Source organism: Mauremys reevesii, linkage group 10, assembly GCF_016161935.1.
Source record: "Mauremys reevesii isolate NIE-2019 linkage group 10, ASM1616193v1, whole genome shotgun sequence".
Classification (NCBI taxonomy): domain Eukaryota; kingdom Metazoa; phylum Chordata; order Testudines; family Geoemydidae; genus Mauremys; species Mauremys reevesii.
This window is the reverse complement of record NC_052632.1, coordinates 25,622,972-25,643,189: the sequence shown is the minus strand read 5'-3', so window position 1 is coordinate 25,643,189 and position 20,218 is coordinate 25,622,972. Positions and strand designations below refer to the sequence as shown.

Here is a 20,218-nt window from a genome sequence, read left to right as displayed (position 1 = left end):
AGTAATTTAGCATACCTCTCACCATTTCAAGTGTGTTAAGCAGGATTCAGCGCCATCAGATTTGGCCCATCCAGCCCTCCATACATGGAGACTGCGGGGCAGACAGGCCAAACTTTGAGTGATGATGTGACCTTGTGTGCCAGGTCACAATGCCACTTGGTTTGGGGGCCCTCTCAAACCGGGGCCTAGGGCAAACTGCTCTTCAACTGGAACAGGGACTTGGGGGTTCAAAGTGGGACAGCCCCTGAAACCCAGGACTGTTGGGAGGTAAAGATTTGGGAATACTTGATTTAACAATGCTAGCAAGACAGAGTCTTAATTCAACAAGACCCATAGTCCAGCTGTAATACCCTAAAAGACTATTGTCCAGTTGGATGAGGCAGTCTCAAAGGGGTGAATAAAAATACAGTGACCATATAGTCTTGTGCTAAAGATAGATTTTCAGTTAAATATACAGCATATATTTCAGCTTCCCAATGTAAGCTACCATATCCTGCCCCACATTTTTTTCCCCTTTAAACTGAGGCATTGATCCTTATTTACAAAACTGACTTGACACCAGGATTCATGTTTTACAGACTGCACAGTTCATTAGCTGGCAGTTGTAAAATACAATACAAAATGGAGTAAGCAACAAAAGCTAAACAAACAGTAATGCCCTAGACCCCTGTGCTGTGGATTAATTCTAGCTGTCAGGTGCTCTAATACATCCCAAACTCTGTTTGGCATTCTCCAAATTCAGCTGTCCTATTGAATTTCTATTTATTGATCAGCACTGAGGTCACACTGGTTTGAAAACTGCACTTTTATAACCAGAATTTGGCTTCATGTGATACTTGGCTCCTAGCAGATACAACTTTATCGCTCACCATTTGACTAACCAATGTAGACTCTCACTTTAGTAAACTGAATTGAGGCTTTACATTTACATTTCCTTTCCTGGCTTTCTTATTTTAAGGGATATTGAACTAACAACTTTTACACTAGGAAAAAAAAGTACATTTCACGATACCATGCAACTAGATGCTGCTTCTGACTTGTCCCTTCGAAATGTGAGCTATAAAGGTTTGGCTGAAAATTAAGAACTTTTAAAATAAGATTACAAAAGGATAAAAGCCTATTTCTTTGTTTAAAAATTAACTAACACTATTTAATACAATCCGAAACTGAAATGTGCTCTTTTTGATTTCCAGGAATAGAAAGTCTAAACCACTATTTTTACACACTTGATACTTCTTCAAAACATTTCATTTTAAGCAGAATTATGTCTGAGAATTTTGTCCATGGGTGAATTACTCTGAAATGTTTTAACAAACTCAAGTCATTTTTGAGTTATACAAGTGAAAAAACAAAATAAAACACAAATCCATCCATTTATAAAAGTCAAAACACTTTTGGGCTCACATAACTCCAAGAAATGGTCAATTTGTAAACTTCAAACTTGTTATAGAGTTAGTCCTCAAGGCAGATGAGTGCATTTTGTATATTTGAAGAAATATTGTTTCCTGCTTTTATCTAATGCTTTGCCAATGGACAAACTCAACTTCTTCTTCAGCTAGAAGAATGAGGGCCTCACTAAATGGTTATTCCCTTCTTATTTCTTTTTCTTTTTCCCCTTTCTTTTGTATCTTCTGCCCCTTAGCACTTCTCCTATCTCAATCTGCTTTATTCCAGCTGCATGGGAGCACTGCTCCTACAACCCATAACACTTGAGCTCCTTCTAGCTATAACATGCACAAACTGTGGAGAGGAACATCATACCAGTCTGAGAAAATTGAATGATCCCATCAGTACATGGGGCTGAGAAGCATTCTCACACAGCAGGACTTTCTGGCAATTTGGCAGGACCAAAAGGGTATGTCACGCTACGGATGCTATACTGGCAAAGCTATCTCACCGTAGCTGTGCCAGCTTCACCCCATAGTATAGACACAGCCGCTGACAGAAGAGGTTTTTCCATCACTGTAGGAACACTACCTACCTGAACAATGGTAGCTACAACAACGGAAGCATTCTTCCATCAACATAGCTGTGTCTACACTGGTAGATAGGTTGGCATAGCGATGTTGGTCAGGGAATTGGTTTTTTCACGCTCTGAACTAACATAGCTATGTCGGCTTCACTTTTAGTCATAGACCAACTTTACGCCTTGGCAAGTGAAATGACTGAAAAGAGGGATGAGAATGTAGGACAGCTGAGATACAAGATCTTGGGTGCATCTTCACGAGAAAAAAAGATGTGTTCTTACCTCATGTTAGCTAACACATGGTAACTAGCCTGAGGCAAAAATTTTAGCAGTTTGTAGTTTACACATAAGTTAGAAGGTCAAGCTGAAGACTATGGGTGTGTCTACAATGCAAGGTAAGGCCAGGGTTAGTGGGACTCAAGTCACCTGACCTGTGTTAGGGGACTCTGGGTTTGAATGCCTATATTGTATTTAGACACTACTTCTAATCTATGCTTGAACCTAGGGCTCTGCAGTGCACAGACCTGACTCAAAGTAACCATATCCCAGAGTCCCTAGCACTCACCACCCCCAGAAATGTGACCATGGTGCACTGTGGGAAAACTTCATTGCCCACCCTACACATTACCAGGAAGCAACTCGCTTTGCAAAGTCTTGATCGGTTTGCTCTCCACTGCAAACCCAGGAGGCTCTCTGATAGTGTGCTTGCAGATTGGTGATCAGAAACAGAATAGGTTAACGCTGACCTGAGGTGCTGCTGTTTGCTGAGAAGGAGAAAGAGGGCGGCTATTGTTTTCAACAAAGTGGACTGCAGATTGTTGGGATAGAGAGGACTAACGAAGTTATCCCCTGGAATTGTGGGAAACTTGGTGATGACTCCCGAGACCTGAGTCAGCTGGGGCCGCAACTACACTGCAAAGCAATGGGGATGTGTCTGAGCCCTGGGTTAGCGCAATTGCAGTGTAGACGCAAGGGGGGTTAACCTTGAGCCTGGGCTTATGGTGCAGTGTAGACATACTATGAGGTAGCCTAGTGTTTACTTTGACCTCTAACTTGTGTGAGGGCTACAAACTGCCTTCTCTTCCCCAAGATTTTACCTCATGTTAGTTAACTTGAGTTAAGAACACACTTTGTTTCCTAGCGGAGACAGCTCCTTTAGTCATTTGACTTACTGCATAAGGCTGAGTATATGCATGTGGAAGCCAAAGGAAAGGTGTGGGCAAAGCTATCACTAATTCACTTCTGTAACCTTGGGATTCTGGGCTGGCTGTGGTCCAAGAGATCCTGCATAATTTAGGCAAGGCAATAGACTGCTGTAACTTTGAGCTGTCCAGTCTGGCCTTAGAGTTCTGCACTACGTAAGACACTGCCCTTGACAAACCCCAACCCGTCCCTAGAATACCAAAGGCTAGAGAAGAGGGAACAATTCTGCCAAGGAATAACTCCCTAGATGCTAATAGAGTTTTGTCAGTGTAAAACAGACAGGAGATCTGAATCACATGCTTAGTTGTCTCTATGCTTATAACAGTGCTGCAGAACATGGATATTTCATATATACACACAGATGGACTCGTTAAATAAATGTAAATTATAACAACAGGTTTAAAAGTATTCCTGCTCCAGAGAAGATGTAAAATAAAATTCCAGTGAGGTAACCAGAAATGCTTAGCTCTTTTCCTGAGCTGTCATTAAAATTCAATGTGTCCTATGCAAGTGGCCACTAGTGTCACAATGAGGATGTGGGCATTCTGACCTAGTGGTCAAAGCAGGAGTTGGGCCAGGTTAGATATTGGGAGATCAGAGTCTGAAACAGGCCAGGGGGTAAAACTGAGAGTCAGGTGTCAGATCACCAGGAGATCAGCAGCAGGAGACAAAATTGAGAGCTTAACCATGGATTGATAACCAGAGTCGGGCCAGTTTAGGATACCAGAAAGTCAAGCCATGGGAGCAGGAAGCACAAGGCACACATTCCAAAGCAAGATGGATCCCACTTGCATAGACAACTTCCTGTTCCTGTACTGGGTTTAAGTAGGTTGTGGACCAGTCAGGGCACTTAGTGTTCTGCTGATCAGCTCCCAGGACTGGGGTGCTCTGACTGAGTTCAGCTCCTATTCTGTCAAAACTTTGCAGATTGGAATCTGCTAGCTCCAATGAGCCCTCTGGACCAGGGTTCAAGACCCATAGTCCTGGATAACTAGACACTCTGGATGTAAGTCTGTATCACAAAAGCAATATAATGCAACAGTTTAACCCTGGGGCCCCTAAATGAATGAAACTGCTGCAATAAAATAGTGATTGAATGTGAAAAAAGTGACTTTATTTGTTATTACACTTGCCTTGCAATAGATGCAAAATTTGAAAACTAAAGCATGTACTTCCCATGTCAAAGAAAGTTACCTGTACACAGAGAAGAAGTGGGAGCACATAATTCCATACTGCCATTCCTCCAAAATAAACCATTTAATAGAAAATTAATGAGATAAAGCTACTGTGTGTATTTATTTAGATGACTGGAGGCCCCTACTGGTTTCTGTGTGTATATAGTAAACATTATATTTGCAGCAGCAGCTGTGTGTCTGATATAATATTGTTCGGGGGCTTCAGGATATAATTACAACTAACCCCACCCCCACCCCCCAGCCCAGCCCATACTTGTAAAGAAGGTAACATTACACTGAAGTACAGACAAAAAATAACAGTGTATAAATTTAACTATAAGTTACGACAGTGTCCTGCATATCTTACTTGGGCAAGTCTATGAAAACAATGGGAGTTTTGCCCAAGAAAAGATTGAAAGATCCCAATCTTGATTAAGGGTATTGGTCCAACAGGGCCGCCAAGCATGTTCATACTAAAGTATTGGCAATTGGCAGACTCTGCTCGTCTGAAGTGATATAATTCCCTTCTTTACAACTTTCTTAAATTCCCTAAGGCTATGTCTGCACTACCAGTTATGTCAGTATAACTTATATTGCTCAGGGGTCTGAAAAAAACACACCCTTGAGAGACATAAGTTACACCAACTCGTTGGGGGTGGTTTAATTATGTCGACGGGAGAGCTGTCGCCTGTTGGCACAGAGCGGCTATACACAAGATTTTACTGGGGCACAGCTGCATCGGTACACCTGTGCCATTGTAAGCTCTCTACTGTAGACATAACCTGTCTTTGTTGAGCAGATTAGGCCAATGCTCAGTATGTTTGGAAATCTCACTTTTAAGTGTCCAAGACAACACTCAGATTTGTTGTGTTTGTGTTCCTTTTAGTCGTGTGGATTTAACACTAATATATGGAGTTAATTGCCTGTTTACACAAGGTAGTTAACAATATTTTAAAGGGTAGTCTGAACACTCCCCAAATGTTTGTGATTTACCAGAGGGATGTTTTGCCCAAAATACATATTGTCACTCAATTTGATGAAATGAACAATTTCTGTGTTTGAAGAAATGATATTGACAGTATTGCTTCAGTCATCATGGTAAACAGAGAGTAGTTTATGTAAAGAGGGAAAGCACAGTAAATGAAATCTGAGTTACATAATGTTTTGCAATGGGTATAGCTCTTTTTAATAGCTATTATTATGACTGACTATTTGTATTACTCTAGCACATTGAGGCCCCAACCAATACGGATTCATAGATTCCAAGGGCAGAAGGGACCAATGTGATCATCTAGTCTGAACTTCTATATAACACAGGTCATAGAACTGCCTCAAAATAATTTCTAGAGTACATCTTTATGAATTATTTCCATCTGAATTTGTTTAGCTTCAACATCCAGTCATTGGCTCATGTTATACCTTTCTCTGCTAGATTGAAGACACCATTATTAAATATTTGTTCACCATGTAGATATTTATAGACTGCAGTCAAGTCGCCCTGAACCTTCTCTTTGTTAATCTAATATCAGACAGTCCCTTCCTGACTTCAACAGGCAGGAGAAACAAAAGGAGGAAGTAATATGAAATTTGCTTTACTAGACTCTGTAATTTTCCCCGGTAAGTTTGTAATGCACTCAGGTAACACTGTCAGAGGTCTCCTGTGGATAATTTCACAATAAAGACAATGATCCTGCAAACACATACACATGGGTTTTAAGTTAAACATGTGTACATATTTGCAGGGTCAGGGCCTAAATCCTCAAGACTGACAAGCAAAGACTTCAGTCCAGTTGATGAAATCTTTTCTTTATATTTCAGAGGTATTGAATTCAAACCTCTTTTGGTTTCTTAGATTGTATATCAGGGATCATGATTTGCACATTTTAGGATATATATGCAACTTGACCTAAATCCATTATACCAATAGTAGCCAGCACATAGGGGCATAAATAATGTTGGTTTTGCAGCTTATAAGTGTACCTAATCACTACAATAATACAAATTAATAATGATATCACCTTTTTGGGGAGAAAACCAGAGAGTGCCAAAATTTGGTCCAGTATATTTCTATTCTATTTGGAGCAATAGAAACACCATCCTAGATTAACCAGAGAGACTTTGGGTCAGATTTTAAATGTATTTAGGTATCTAAAGTTGCAGATAGGTTAATTGTAAGATTTTTGGTAGTGCCTCCCCCCTTGCAGGGCCCCAGAGCCTGGGCTCCAGTCTGAGCCCAAACGTCTATACCACAATTAAACAGCTCCATAGCCCAAGCCAGCTGACGTGGGCCAGCTGCAGGTTTTTAATTACAATGTAAACACACCCGTAGACACTTAGACGTCTAAGGCCTAGTCTACACTTAATTTAGAGTGATATAGCTACATTGTTCAGGCGTGCACTCACCCCCCTCAGCACTGTAGCTATGCTCACCTAACCCTTGGGGTAGACACAGCTAGGACAATGGAAGCATGCTTCCCTCAACCTACCACCACTCAGGAAGGTGGACAAAACAACCCCTTCTGTTACTGTAGGACAGTGGTCCCCAACCTTTCAGTGTGGCGGGCGCCGGACAAGCAGCCGCCAAAATGCTGCCGAGAAGTTGCAACGCCAAGAAGCGTCACCACCGAAATGCCACCGGGAAGCAGCGTCATCAAGAAGTATCACCTCCGAAATGCCGCCGAGAAGCAGCGTCATCAAGAAGTGTCACCGCTGAAATGCCGCCGAGAAGCAGCGGCATTTTGGCGGCAATGCTTCTTGACGTTGCCACTTCTCGGCAGAATTTCAGCGGCTGCTTGTCCGGCAGCCGCACTCCTCGGCAGCGGGGCGCTCCCTTGTCAGTAGGTGGGCGCACATAAATGCCCCAGCGGGCGCCATGGCACCCACAGGCACCGTGTTGGGAACTAATGCTGTAGGAAGTGTCTAAACTGTGACACTACAGTGGCATAGAAACAACACCATTGCTGTGCTGCTGTAGTGCCCATGTCTTAGACGTAGCCTAAGTCCCATTGACTTTCATAGAGACAGGCTCCTAAGGCTCAGATCCTCAAAAGTATTTAAGGGTATGCCTACTCAGCATTTTGGAGCCCACAGGAGTGAGACTCCCAGCCCAAGCCAACAGATTCAGATTAGCAGGGCTCGTGCTAGTGCTCTTAAAATAGCTGTGTAGACAGTACCTTGAAGTTGTAGCTTGGGTCTGCCGACCCAGGCTGGAAGGCTTGCTCCCACAGGCTCCAAAATGCTGTGTAGACATACCCAAAGTTCCTAGTTCCCATTTGAAAATAGGACTTAGGCTCCTAGGTCACTTTGGAAAATTTTGCCCTTAGGTTTCTAAATCCCTAGGGGACAGATTTTAAAGCTATCTACTGGGATTTTCAGAAATGTCTCACACCTAATTCCCATGCAGTTCCCACGAGACACCTGTCTTCGGGTGACGATACATCCCATTTTGGCTGGGACACTCCCTTTTTTAAGCCCTGTCCCGGCCGTCCCAACATTTTTGGGAAAAGTGTGCATTTGTCCCATCTGCGCTTGCCAACTTGATCAGTTGGCAAGAGCAAACGGGTGCAGTGCACAGGAACATGGCGTGGGGGTGAGCAGCGACGCCAGCCCTGTGCAGAGGGAAGGCAGGGCTCGGGTGAGCAGGGACCCCACCCTGACATGGGGGGAAGGAAGGGCTCAGGTGAGCGGTTCGGGCCTGACCCACGCAGAGCGTGGGGGAGGGTTCAGGCCAGCTGTGCGCGGTATCCTGTTTTCCCTTTGGGAAATATGGTCACCCTAAAATTCTGTCTGCATCGTTAGGCCCCTCATATGTTTGAAAAACTGTCCCTGAATAATCTTTAAAAATGTATCTTAGGCTCTGAAGTCACATAGACACTTTTGAAAATTTTACCTTATGGCCAATTTTTATAATAAAAATGTGCATGTGTCTTGGTATGAACTAGGCAACGTTTGAGGTTTATTTACGTTTTATAGTTTATATTGAAGTTTTAGTCATTGACTGTGTATTTCATTTTATTAGCAGAAAAATTAGAGCTTTCATGGGACAAAAATATTGTTTTTAAATTCTAACAGGTGCTAGGCAAAGTTTGTAAACTCTTGGATAAAAGCACCTTCATATCTCAAAGATAGTAAATTCAAATCCTGTCGTATTTTATTATTTATTTTTTCTATATATGGCCTTGGAGGTTAATTCTTGCCACTTTTCTAATTTTAAAAAGAAAGGATATGAAAATCTAAAAAAACCTCATCCAAAATATTTCACAATGCTAGCTGTAAACTAAAAGTTTGGTGTATGTTGTAGTTTCTTTTGCTGATGTTGTGCAATGGCACCACCTGGTGGACAAGTTCATTTTAACACTACTGATGCTCAGACTGGAACAGATCTCAGCAACAATAATATAAAAGCATGGAAACACTAAATTTAATTTTTTAATATACTGGAGATTTTTTTAGATTTCATCCATGCTATGTTTACTTTGTCTCAGTCAGCTGAGGAAGCATGATAAAAACATAGTCATCTCTGTGGAGCCAAATTCCAAAAATTTATAAAGAGTCATCATATTTAGGCCATGATCCTACAAAGACTTAAACACGTCTAAACACACTCTGAGTAGCCTTATTGACTTCAAGCATATGCCTAAGTCTTTTGAGGACTGAAGCTTTAAAGTTCACACTTTTAAAGGAGTCTCAGTTATCTGTATTTGTGTTTGAAAAGTTCACCAGTGTAAAGTGATATCCCAGATTTGTATTATCTACTGTAGACCTGTTTGAAGCACGGGCAGTTTCTGATAAGGAATTCACTATTAATGCTATCATACACAATCATATCATAATAAAACTGTACTAAAAGGAAGCCACATTACTAGCAATTGAGTGATTGTTCTGGTTTAGACTGAAGGGAACAAGTCCAATAATTTCTTTGTCAAAGTAGAAAAACTTACGGCACTACTCACAAGTAAGGTGAGCAGAATTTGTCTCTTAAAAATTAAAGCTGCAGTCTTAATTCCCTTTCAGTGTATAACTATCAGCGTAGGTAAGGTCTGAGAGAACACCAGAACCTTTGCAACTTCCTGCAACCACTAAGCAAGCTAAAATAGGTTAAAGGTTAAGAAGTCTTAGCCTGCTGGAATTCTCTGCTTTCATGGATTGTTTTGGCAGACATTAAAGCCCTGATTCAGGAAAGCAGCTCTGTTCAGGAATGTACATAAGCACATGCTTAACTGCAAGCATGTGCTTAAATCCCATTGAAATCAATTTTCCAGAATAGAGATGGATTTAAGTACATACTCACTGCTTTCCTGGATGAGAGGTTAGGATAGTATTTTAACAAAGTTTTTGTGCTTTACTAATGCAGTGGCCCTAATTTATAACATTACTCTGGGAATAAGAAGAATTACAGGGAACCCATCTCATCCTGGACTTGCCGATGAAAATTGCGGACATCCACTTCAGGCCTCTTTTTCAATTTCAAACCCCACAATTGTCAATTGTTTCAAGAAAGGTGTATCAAAGCCTGACACTGAGTCAACCAGAATCTTCCTAGATGTTCCAAATCCTGGAATATTAAAGGCTTCAATGCTTCAGTGTGGCTCTGTGCAGTCACAAAGGTCTGCCCATACAGATCTGATGGCAGTATCAGGCCATTCTTCATAATCTCTCTCAGTGAACCTTCCTAGTATTTTTAGGATGTTTATGCTTAACAAAGAAAACTGTTGCATGACTAGTCTGTTATATTTTGGAACTGGGTAAAAGTCTCCATCCATATATTTAAATATGTCCCTGGAAACTTCTTGAGTTAGTTTAGTTTTTGGAAGCATGTTTCTGCCAAACACTGATACTATCTTCTGAGAAAACTTTTGGTACTGTCTAACAAGTTAAAATAATTACTACATAGAACATATTTTTAGTTACAAGGCCATTGCAGAGTTGGATAAGGGCTTATTGTCCTACAGGGGAGTTTATACACTCCCAACAATTTAATTGTTAAGCGAAGATAACATTCACACTGAGCCAGCTGGAACTCTGTTGAGTAACTTCTGATTCTGGTGAGGTCCATAGTCTTATGAATTGCTCCTTTGCATACTGAACTGCATACTCCTTGCATAGAGTTAACCCAATATTCCTGCCTATATATTCCTATACACTACAAAACTATAGCATTTAGGGGTGTGAAAAACCCACACCCCTTTAATAACGCAATTAAGCCGACCTAATCCCTGGCGTAGACAGTGCTAGGTCAATGGAAGAATTCTGTTCTCTCGGGGAGGCAAATTATCTATGCCGATGGGAGAACCCCTCCCATCCACAAAGGTAGTGTCTTCACTGAAGCACTGCAGCAGTGCATTGCAGCAATTTAAGTGTAGACAAGTCCTCATTGATAGCTCCGAGGCGAGGGCGGCATACCAATTTAACAAAGAATCCTGTGGCACCTTATAGTCTAACAGACGTTTTGCAGCATGAGCTTTCGTGGGTGAATACCCACTTCGTCGGATGCAAGACTATAAGGTGCCACAGGATTCTTTGCTGCTTTTACAGAACCAGACTAACACGGCTACCCCTCTGATACAATTTAACAAAATCATTCTTTCAACTGATTTAGTTAAATTGGTGTAAAAACATAGGGCTTATCTACACTTAAAACACTGCAGTGGTGCAGCTACACCACTCATAGGCACCGGCTTCCTCCAGGCCCAGGGGGTGCTCAACCCCCTGCTCTGCCTCAGACCCCGCTCCCACCCAACCCCTTCCCCCACCCCAAGCCCCTACCTCTGCCCTGCCTCTTCCCACACAGTTCCGTACCCTCCCCCCAGCGTGCCCCATCCCCACTTCTCTCCCTCCCAGAACCTCCTGCACACTGCGAAAGAGCTGATTGCAGTGGGCGGTAGGTGATGGGAGGGAGAGGGAAGGGCTGATCGGCGGGGCAGCAGGCAGGTGGGAGGTGTTGGGGAGGGGGAACTGGCTTCTAGTGGATGCTAAGCACCCACTAATTTTTTTCTGTCATTGCTCCAGCCCTGGAGCACCCACGGTGTCGGCACCTATGACACCACTTCAGTGTAGATACTACCTACGCCAACAAGAGGGCTTCTCCCATCACTGCAAGTAATCCACCTCCCTGAGAGACAGTAGCTGGGAGCTCTCCCGCTGACATAGTGCTGTCTACATGGGGGGGACGGAGTTAGGTTGGTATAACTACGTCACTCAGCGGTGTGGATTCTTCACGCCCCTGAGTGATGTATTTATACTGACATAGGTCTGTAGTGTAGACTGGGCCTGAGTTACTTTTGAAAATGGGACTCAGACTCCTAAGTTACTTAGGTGCTTTGTAAAATGTTACCCTAGGTCACTGCATGCCATAAACTTAGTTTGCCTCAACTGATTCAGTTTTTAAAATAATATTCCAATTCTGATAGAAGCTTAAAAGCTCAGAGGGAAAGTCCTGCACTATATTCATATATTCCACACACTGGAAATTGCAACTAAAGCATGTGTTGGAATGACAAAGAGACTAATGGAGCCTTTCATTGAGGACGTGCAATTTAGAGGACGGATAACTTATTTTGGTGTAGACAAAGCATGAATGCAATCATTTAAACTAGGGGAACTCCCCTTTCATCTGTGGCCCCCCTCAGATACCTGATTAAATTAAATACTTGAACTACTTATACTTCCCTTCAGTTTGGGACCCAGGAGCAGGCACTCCAGATACTGATCAGGATTGCTTTCAGTCCCCTCTCCCAGGCTGGGGTGGGGCTGGACATGGGAATATGTGAAATAAAAGCACTTATTTCTTTCTCTAAATATGAGAGTACTTTATGAGGGGAGATTGCATTAAATATAAATGGTAATATACAAAATTGTGCACTAGATAAAACTAGCCCTAGTGGTGGGAGTCAAGTTATATTTCTTTTTTGGCATTTCAGAGTACAATGGGAATATTTGTCTAGCTTATTGGAATGGCAGGGGCAGGTGGTGATGTTTGCATTTATATTTCTCATGATACTAGAGAGACTATCCTATTCTTTGGGGGAAGAGAACAAGATCTAGTTTTGCAAATGTTTTATTCCTAATCTTACAGTACAGTTGGCTTTGAAAGAGAGCTTATGCCCAAATAAATCTGTTAGTCTTTAAGGTGCCACCAGACTCCTTGTTGTTTTTGTGATAAAACAGTAGGCTGGCTCTCACTTCCGTGGAAAAAAGGAATACAGGGCTAGCAGAAAACAGATACAGTGCCAAGAGTTAGAAGAAAAAGTGCTCGTGTATTTGTTTTTCTTAACCAGTACATTATAGCATATGTGTTAAATGGTTTTGAACTCAGAAACATTTTTAATTTAATCGGTAGTTTATAAATACAAAGGCTGTGTGAAGTAGGAGCTTTGGCCAGATTGTCCAGTGTAGACTGTAAGGCACGGATTCTTGAGTCTTATATGTCCACATTTAAAAAACAGACTTGCGGTGCTTCAGTGCAATCCACCTCTCCGAGAGGCAGTAGCTAGGTTGACTGAAGAACTCTTCTGGGGGTTAGGTCAGTATAGTTATGTCTCTCAGGCGTGTGGATTTTTCACACCCCTGAAAGATATACCTATATCAATGTAAATTCCTAGTGTAGACCAGGCCTAAACCTGCATTTCACAGGTCCCATAGTGCTAAGAAGGCTTAAACCCAGTGGACCTGGCCACCAGAGGATTCCTGTGGCATGGGAAAACTGTCTGGGGGAGTAGGGCTGCCATAGCAACTCCTATGTCATCATCCTCCAAGCACCCCGTGAGGAAGCATGGCTGACACACCAGTACCCTGGCTGCCAGAATAGTCCTTGGCAGCCACATGCAGCCAACCATAATTTACAGCAGGCTTTAGGCTGTTCTGACTTCCAGAGTCATACTTCCAGCGGGCTCTAGGATAGTGAAGGGGACTTACTGTTGTAACTTAGACAGCAGCTTCCACTCCTCACTTGCCTGGTCTTGCACTGAGCACAACTTGACTGAACCCAAGAATCTGGGCCTATATTTTCACATCCAGAATTGCATGTTAGTTTTGGGGCAATCAGTTTTTTTGGCACCAAGAAGCAGTAATGTACACGTGCAAGTAGCATTTAGTCACGTAAATTGGATAGTTACATGGCTAGCTACGTAATCTGAGCATAGAGATGTTTACATGTGCATATCTGAGTTTTATGTCCCCAGAATGCAGTCGTCCAAAAACCAGAACATACAATTTTGATCTTGAAAAATTAGAGGTTGGGATGGAGCCTTTAAAGAAATGTTGCCAAATGGCAATAAACTTAAACTACTTTAATCCTTCTACCAGGAGTTGGTGGTAGCAATAAGGCTGGGTTCAAAATATCTAGGCTACGGGATCTCTTTTTGAAAAATACTGTGGGACAAGCTCCCACTCAGAGTCTCGTTTGTATCTCTGCTCTGGGGAAAAAGAAATAAAATAAAATAAGACCCTCCCTGGTCAACCTTTTGGGGCAATTCTTCCCCATCACAAGCACTCTTGACTCTTTTGGAACAGAGAACGTCTTTTGAAAGAGAAGGGAACACAAAAAACAGAATACGGGGCACTTGGTATACAGCATACAGCATATATTCAAATAAAGATTAAGAAAATCCACAGTAACTTTCAGGGAGTTTATCTAAATCCTCCCCTACCTGGTACTCCACTCACTGTATATCAGTCCATGTCAGGATAGTGCAGGGTATCCCGGTGTGTCTCTCTTCACTGGTCCTTGAGTCTCCTGTTACAGATGCTTGGCCAGGGTCCCACCCTGAGGTGCAGACCAGCGGATTCAGTGTTTCAGCTATAAAAGGCAGCTCAGCTCGGCTAACCTCTACCTGCCTGACTATGGAGTCCATCCTGTTGCCGATCCAGTGACCACCCCATTTCCACAGCTACTGTTGGTCCACCTGGTCCTCTCTGCCACCACCACCAGTGCAGCCTGTCTGGAGTTTGCATCTTTGAAGAATCATGTCTGCTTCACAGGTGTGGTTGGGCCCAGTTCAGCTCTGCCCTGCTGCCCATGCCAGTCCAATCATACAGAGGTGCTGTAATTGTGTTGCTCTCAGGATATGAGAGAGTCAAGGTGGGTGAGATGATATCTTTTGCTGGACCAACTTCTGTTGGTGAAAGAGACAAGCTTTCGCGTTCCAGAGAGCTCTTCTTCAGGTTTGGGAAAGGCTGAGTATTCAGAGTATCACAGCTAAATATGAAGTAGATCAGATCACTAAGCATAAGAAATTAACACACATTGCAAGAAACTATTCAAATTAAAGTGGGAATTAACACCCCTGCAGTCATAGGATAAAGGAGAGTTAGGCCTTGTCAACACTACACATATAGTCAACCTATGTTAGGCATGGAGCTGACAGCCCGGGCTCTCAGTGCTCCCAGCTGAGGCACACTGTGCCTTTTCCCCTTGACACCAACAGAGGGATATAAGGAGCTTTATCCCTTTGAGCTGCCACCTTGGTGCTTTCACTAACTCAAGCACAAACATCTAGCATTGAACTACAAGTACCAAGATTGTCAATATCAATTCTAGGGGGGTGCCATTTCCAAATTATAGCTTCTCTTTCCTAGAGTGACTTACTTGTTCATAAGAGGAGACAGTATTATTCCCAAAGCACATTACTACATCAGAGTAAACTAATGGTCAATCAGGTTTTGTATGGTGTCTCTGACATTGGGTTATACAGGATCATTCAAAAGAAAGTCAAAACTCCGTCATAAGGCATCTTGCTTATTGTATAATATATAGTGAAGGAAATGTCTAATAATAAAGCTAATAATAAAGTTTTATTCTCAAGCATGAAGGGTTTGTAATTTTAGACATAATAGAAAATGCTATTGTTATTCATATAAACTTCTTAGTCCCCGATTCCCAGGAATCGGGCCCCACACCTAAGAGGGCCCCGCGCCTTAGGCGCCTTTTTAATTTTTAAATTTTTTTTTACTCAACTGGCACCCACGGGGGGGTGGTGTCTTTGGCAGCATTTTGGCAGTGGGGAGGGGTCCACTCCGGGTCTTCGGTGGCATTTCAGCAGCGGGGGGTCCTTCGGTGCCGCGGAAGACCCGGAGCAGACCCCCCGCCACCAAAGTGCCACTGAAGCCCCGGACCGCCACCAGGTATTTGAATCAGGCCCCGCAGTTCATAAAGTTGGCCCTGTGTGTCTCTGTCTGCCATGCTATCTCCCCTCCCTCCATTTGTGCTGCCTTGTAGACTGTGAGGCTACATTAACATTAATGTGTTAACCCTTGAGGGCTCAGCCAAGTGCTAGTTCATCATTTAGCAGTAAGGCATTCCCTGGGAAATATCCCACCCTCTGATTTCACCACCTCAACCAAGCTTCACAATCAGAATTACTGTGTACAGTATTAAATTGTTTGTTTAAAACTTATACTGTGTGCATGTGTGTGTGTGTGTGTGTGTGTGTGTGTGTGTATAGTCTTTTGTCTGGTGAAAAAAATTTCCCTGGAACCTAACCCCTCCCTCCCCCATTTACATTAATTCTTATGGGGAAATTGGATTTGCTTAACATCGTTTTGCTTAAAGTTGCATTTTTCAGGAGCATAACTACAACGTTAAGTGAGGAGTTACTGTATCTGAAAAGGAAAATAAATTTTAAATTGTAATATTGTGCTTAAGAGTCAGTGCCTATGTTAAGGATACGAACTCTGTGATTCATGTTTATTCCAGCTATTGCTGCATCTTGCCATGAATGGAAATAGGCTGATTGTGAAGAGTGTTAGGCTGGCACGTTGTATATATTAAAAGTGTCATTACAGTCACAGTTTCAGCAGGGCTGGCTCCAGCTTTTTTGCCACCCCAAGCAGCAAAGCGGGAAAAAAAAAAAGCCGCGGCACCTCAGTCGTGCCACTCCATTCTTCCATGGCAATTTGGCAGCGGGTCCTTCGATCCCTCTCTTCCTTTTCAGCAGCAGCTCAAAGAGGGACTGAGGGACCCGCTGCCGAATTGCCGCCGAAGTCCCAGACGTGCTGCTCCAATAGTGGGCGGAGTGCCGCCCATTAGTATTGGCTGGCCCAAGCACCTGCTTCGTTTGCTGGTGCCTGGAGCTGGCCCTGAGTGTCAGGCAAGGCAAAGAGACAGAGAGATGCCTTCCAATAAATACACCCTTCTTTCGGCACAAAGAGGCAAGAAGGAAACAATTCCTTCTAATTAGGAAATAAATTGTAAGCAGTGAAAGAAGTAAAAGCTTAAAGACTGTGCTTGTCAGGGAGAGATGTTTTCTGAGAAGAATTAGGGCAATAGAGGATTATTGTTAAGCCTTTGATTGAGATCTCGGACTTTCATCAGTTCTGTAGCAATACAAGCCAGAGACCAAAGACTCAAACACATCTCCAAAAAAGAGATCTTGGAGAATGCAAATAAAAACAACCTTGGACTTAGCTTTTGGATATTTATAAATCCGAATGGGAGTTGAGGAGGTGGTATGTCCGTGTTCGGCCAGTTGATTTGAGAAGCAGAGAAAAATAACAAGGTTGTTGTTGTTTTTGGTTTTGATTTCTCAGTTAAAATCTCAAATTATTTGAAAATTTCCAGACCAGAGTGCGAATGATCCTTTAGATGAGAGCAACCCTTATTAGAGCTTTCATTCTGAAGGCTCCCTGAATGTAATTCAGGCTTAGATCCTTTAATGCAGGCAACCTCTCACTTATCTGATCAGATCCTAGCATAATGGTGCTAGCGCATGACATCCTGAACAAGTTGTATAACAGTATTTCAGAAAGAAAGTGTCTAGTCATAAGAGGGGGTTCCACTAAAATTAATGCAAACAGCTTTAACTATTTGAGGTGCTTGTTAATTGGCTTTGAGCTAGAAGAAAGTTCATTAAACTTTTGTTAAACAACAAGTAGTTCATACCTTTCAGTAAAATGGTTAACAAATGGGTAGGATGGGAAAGTAATAAAGAGGATCAAGGAACCTGGTAATAAATGTTGGCAGGCTTGCACAATAACGCTTTAAATTCACAAACTATGACGTGTAAGCTTTATGTTTCTGTATTTGCCCCTAGGACTGTCTCTCACCAATAAATACTGGAGATTTCCCACAACTCATTTGTACTTGCAGGTTTTCGGCAAGTTATGTGGATACATCCAAACATTTATCAGCCACAACACATTGAGGTCGCAAGTCCCCAGCCTCATTAAGAAACAGTGAGCCAATTGAAAAACAACTCCCCTCTCCCCCCAGGGCATCTGAACATATGCTGTAGGAGTAATACAGTTAATTTTGAAACACTTGGATCTAAAGAGGAGGCTAAGCAGTTAGGCAACATGAGGGTAACATAAAGGGTATTTAGAGATCTGGCACTACTGTCAAGCAATGTTGTTGTTTTGAGTTATATTATCTGCAGGCTAAAACTTAAAGTGTACACATGTTTTTCAAGGTTTTTACATTGGAAGATCAGGGTAACAAGTAACTCTATTAAATGGTTTCATTTAATTATATGAACAGGAGCGAGACTGTACTTCAAGTTGGAAACTTCTCAAAGCTTCACAAAACCATTCCCACTGACTAGAAAATGACAACACTCTCAGACATTGTAACACAAGATAGGAACATTACATCATCAGAGCTTTTGTTATTGTCTGAAAACATATTACCTAGCAACTGCAGAAAAAGAGAAAGAAAGCTGCTGATTAACCCTTATGTGCATCTTGTACACATCACATTTTCAAATGTACAATTGCTTCTGGACTCAGGGAGACTGGCTGTGTCATGTTCTGCCATCCCAAGCTTAAAGACCACCACCACCAACGAGGACACTATAGCACTGGAAAGTGCTGGTTGATGGTGTGCTGTCATTCTCACATGATTTGCTCATGGGACTGACATCAAAATATAGTAGCAACTCCAGTGGTTTAGAATACCTGTTCTATACAGGAGGAAGCCAGAACCCAGCACCATTAACCCAGGTGAGGAAGGGAGGTGTTACTAGTGCTAGAACAGAGGCAGTGGGGCAGAAGTGGGCAATGGCCCTATTTCTCCTTCTGCACCAGAAGAGCATGCTGTGCCCAGTTATTGGGAGTATCAATGACAGTTGCTGTAGCACAGCGATTATCAACCAGGGGTACATCAACTCATCTAGCAATTTGCCTAGTTTTACATCAGGCTACATAAAAAGCACTAGCCAAGTTGGTACAAACTAAAATTTCATACGGACAGCGACTTGTTTATACTGCTCTGTATACTATACACTGAAATGTAAGTACAATATTTATACTTTGATTTATTTTTTAATATGGTCAAAAATGAGAAAGTAAGCAAGTTTTTAAGTGAGGTGAAACTTGGGATATGCAAGACAAATCAGACTCCTGACAGGGGTATAGTAATCTGGAAAGGTTGAGAGCCACTGCTGTAGCACACCTGAGAGCATTCCGCCTGACTTTGCTGTCCATGACTCTCTAGAAAGAGCTGCTGGTGTTATGAACCTCTCTGTGCACCCATGCACATGCTCACAAAAAAAAATAAACATCTAGAAGCTACAACTCTGGTCTTTTCTTTAAATAAATTTCAGAAATCAGATTTTGCCCTCTGATGCTCCCATGTCACTTCCGCTGACTTCGGAGGTTTGCAATCCTTGAAAGGTTTCACAAGTTTGTCTTGGAGCTGTTAAGGGAGCATTATAGCAGGCTAGAACCTCTAGAATCTTTGCTGGGTCTCTGACATTATCAGAGGCACTGACTGCTACTTTCTAGCGATATTACCAACAACCTAGAACAGGCTAAGAATGATTGTTTACCCTTAAGAATGTGAAGTTTCTGTGGCTGTGCAAACTGGACACATATTTTGTCCATGACACCATCTTTGAGTGGTGTCCCTTTTGGCAGTCTGGTTTCTCTCGTGCCTTGTAATTCTTTCCAGGAGACACCTCCTGACTTTTTTTTTTTTTTTTTGCATCTGGAAACATTTATTTTCATTTGGCAGCATGGTCCCTCTGTTTTAGCTATTGGGTGAAATCCTGGCCCCACTGAACTCAATGGGAGTTTTGCCATTGGCTTCAATGGGTCCAGGATTTCATCTACTGTATTTAAAAGCACCTAAATATAGAAGTATGGAAAACTTGTTCGTTTCAAAATGCTGCTGCCTTTTGTGGCTTATTTTTGTTAAAATGTCAGAGTTGGAAAATTAGCACTAGAATGGAGTGCTCATTTTTATCTCTCATGTGACTGTATAAATAACCTTAGTCTCATTTACTCCTCCTTTCACTAAAAGAATTCTCAGCTTTGAGTATGGACTTGATATAACTTTTTGAAAATAAAGAAAGTGCAAAACAAAACAAAACACCATTCAGCCAAGATCTAGGAAACCAATAAAAATGTTTGTTTAAAAATCTCATTCAGAATTCCAGTCATAAATGTTCTTCAAAGCAATGAAGACTTTTTTTCTAAACACATCTGTTCAAATTTAGATTTCAGCAGTTTCATTGGCTCCTTTTCTTTAGAGTTACAATAATTGCAAGACTTTCAAACGTGCTTTCATTCCCTTCACCAATCATTTTGATGTAAAGCAGAGATGGGCCAGAGCTTCAAAGTATGGACCCTGGTGTAGATCTGAACTCTGACTGGGTGTCATTGTAGAAACATCAAATCAGAATGGTAGAAGTGTACTCACTTTGCATGAAAGTAAACCACAGCACAAGATGCAGGTCAGTGGAGAATCACACCCCATATTTTAATGCATAAGCCCAAGGGAGAGAATTATGACTGAGCTTTCAAACTTAATTACTTTTCCTGACTTTTCAGTGCTTGATTTCTCAACCTTAGTATTATATTAGTGCTATTTTTGATAGAATTTATAAATGAATACAATATGTTAAATAAGCGACTTAGTGTCATAGTTTTGTTTTCACTGAGT

General features: G+C 42.1%; 1 protein-coding gene across 4 annotated transcripts in view; it reads right to left on the bottom strand.

Annotated features, from left to right (window-relative positions):
- Positions 1-20,218, bottom strand: part of CGNL1 (cingulin like 1) — a 149,567-nt gene that overhangs the window by 114,491 nt on the left and 14,858 nt on the right. For 2 of the 4 annotated variants that reach the window (XM_039492990.1, XM_039492999.1), the window contains exon 1: positions 23-114. The exons of 1 other annotated variant lie outside the window; for it this stretch is intronic. The gene's annotated coding sequence lies outside the window, so the exon portion shown is untranslated. Of the gene's footprint in view, positions 1-15; positions 115-20,218 lie in introns of those variants that run through there. One more of the 4 variants, XM_039492993.1, reaches the window with a different exon arrangement.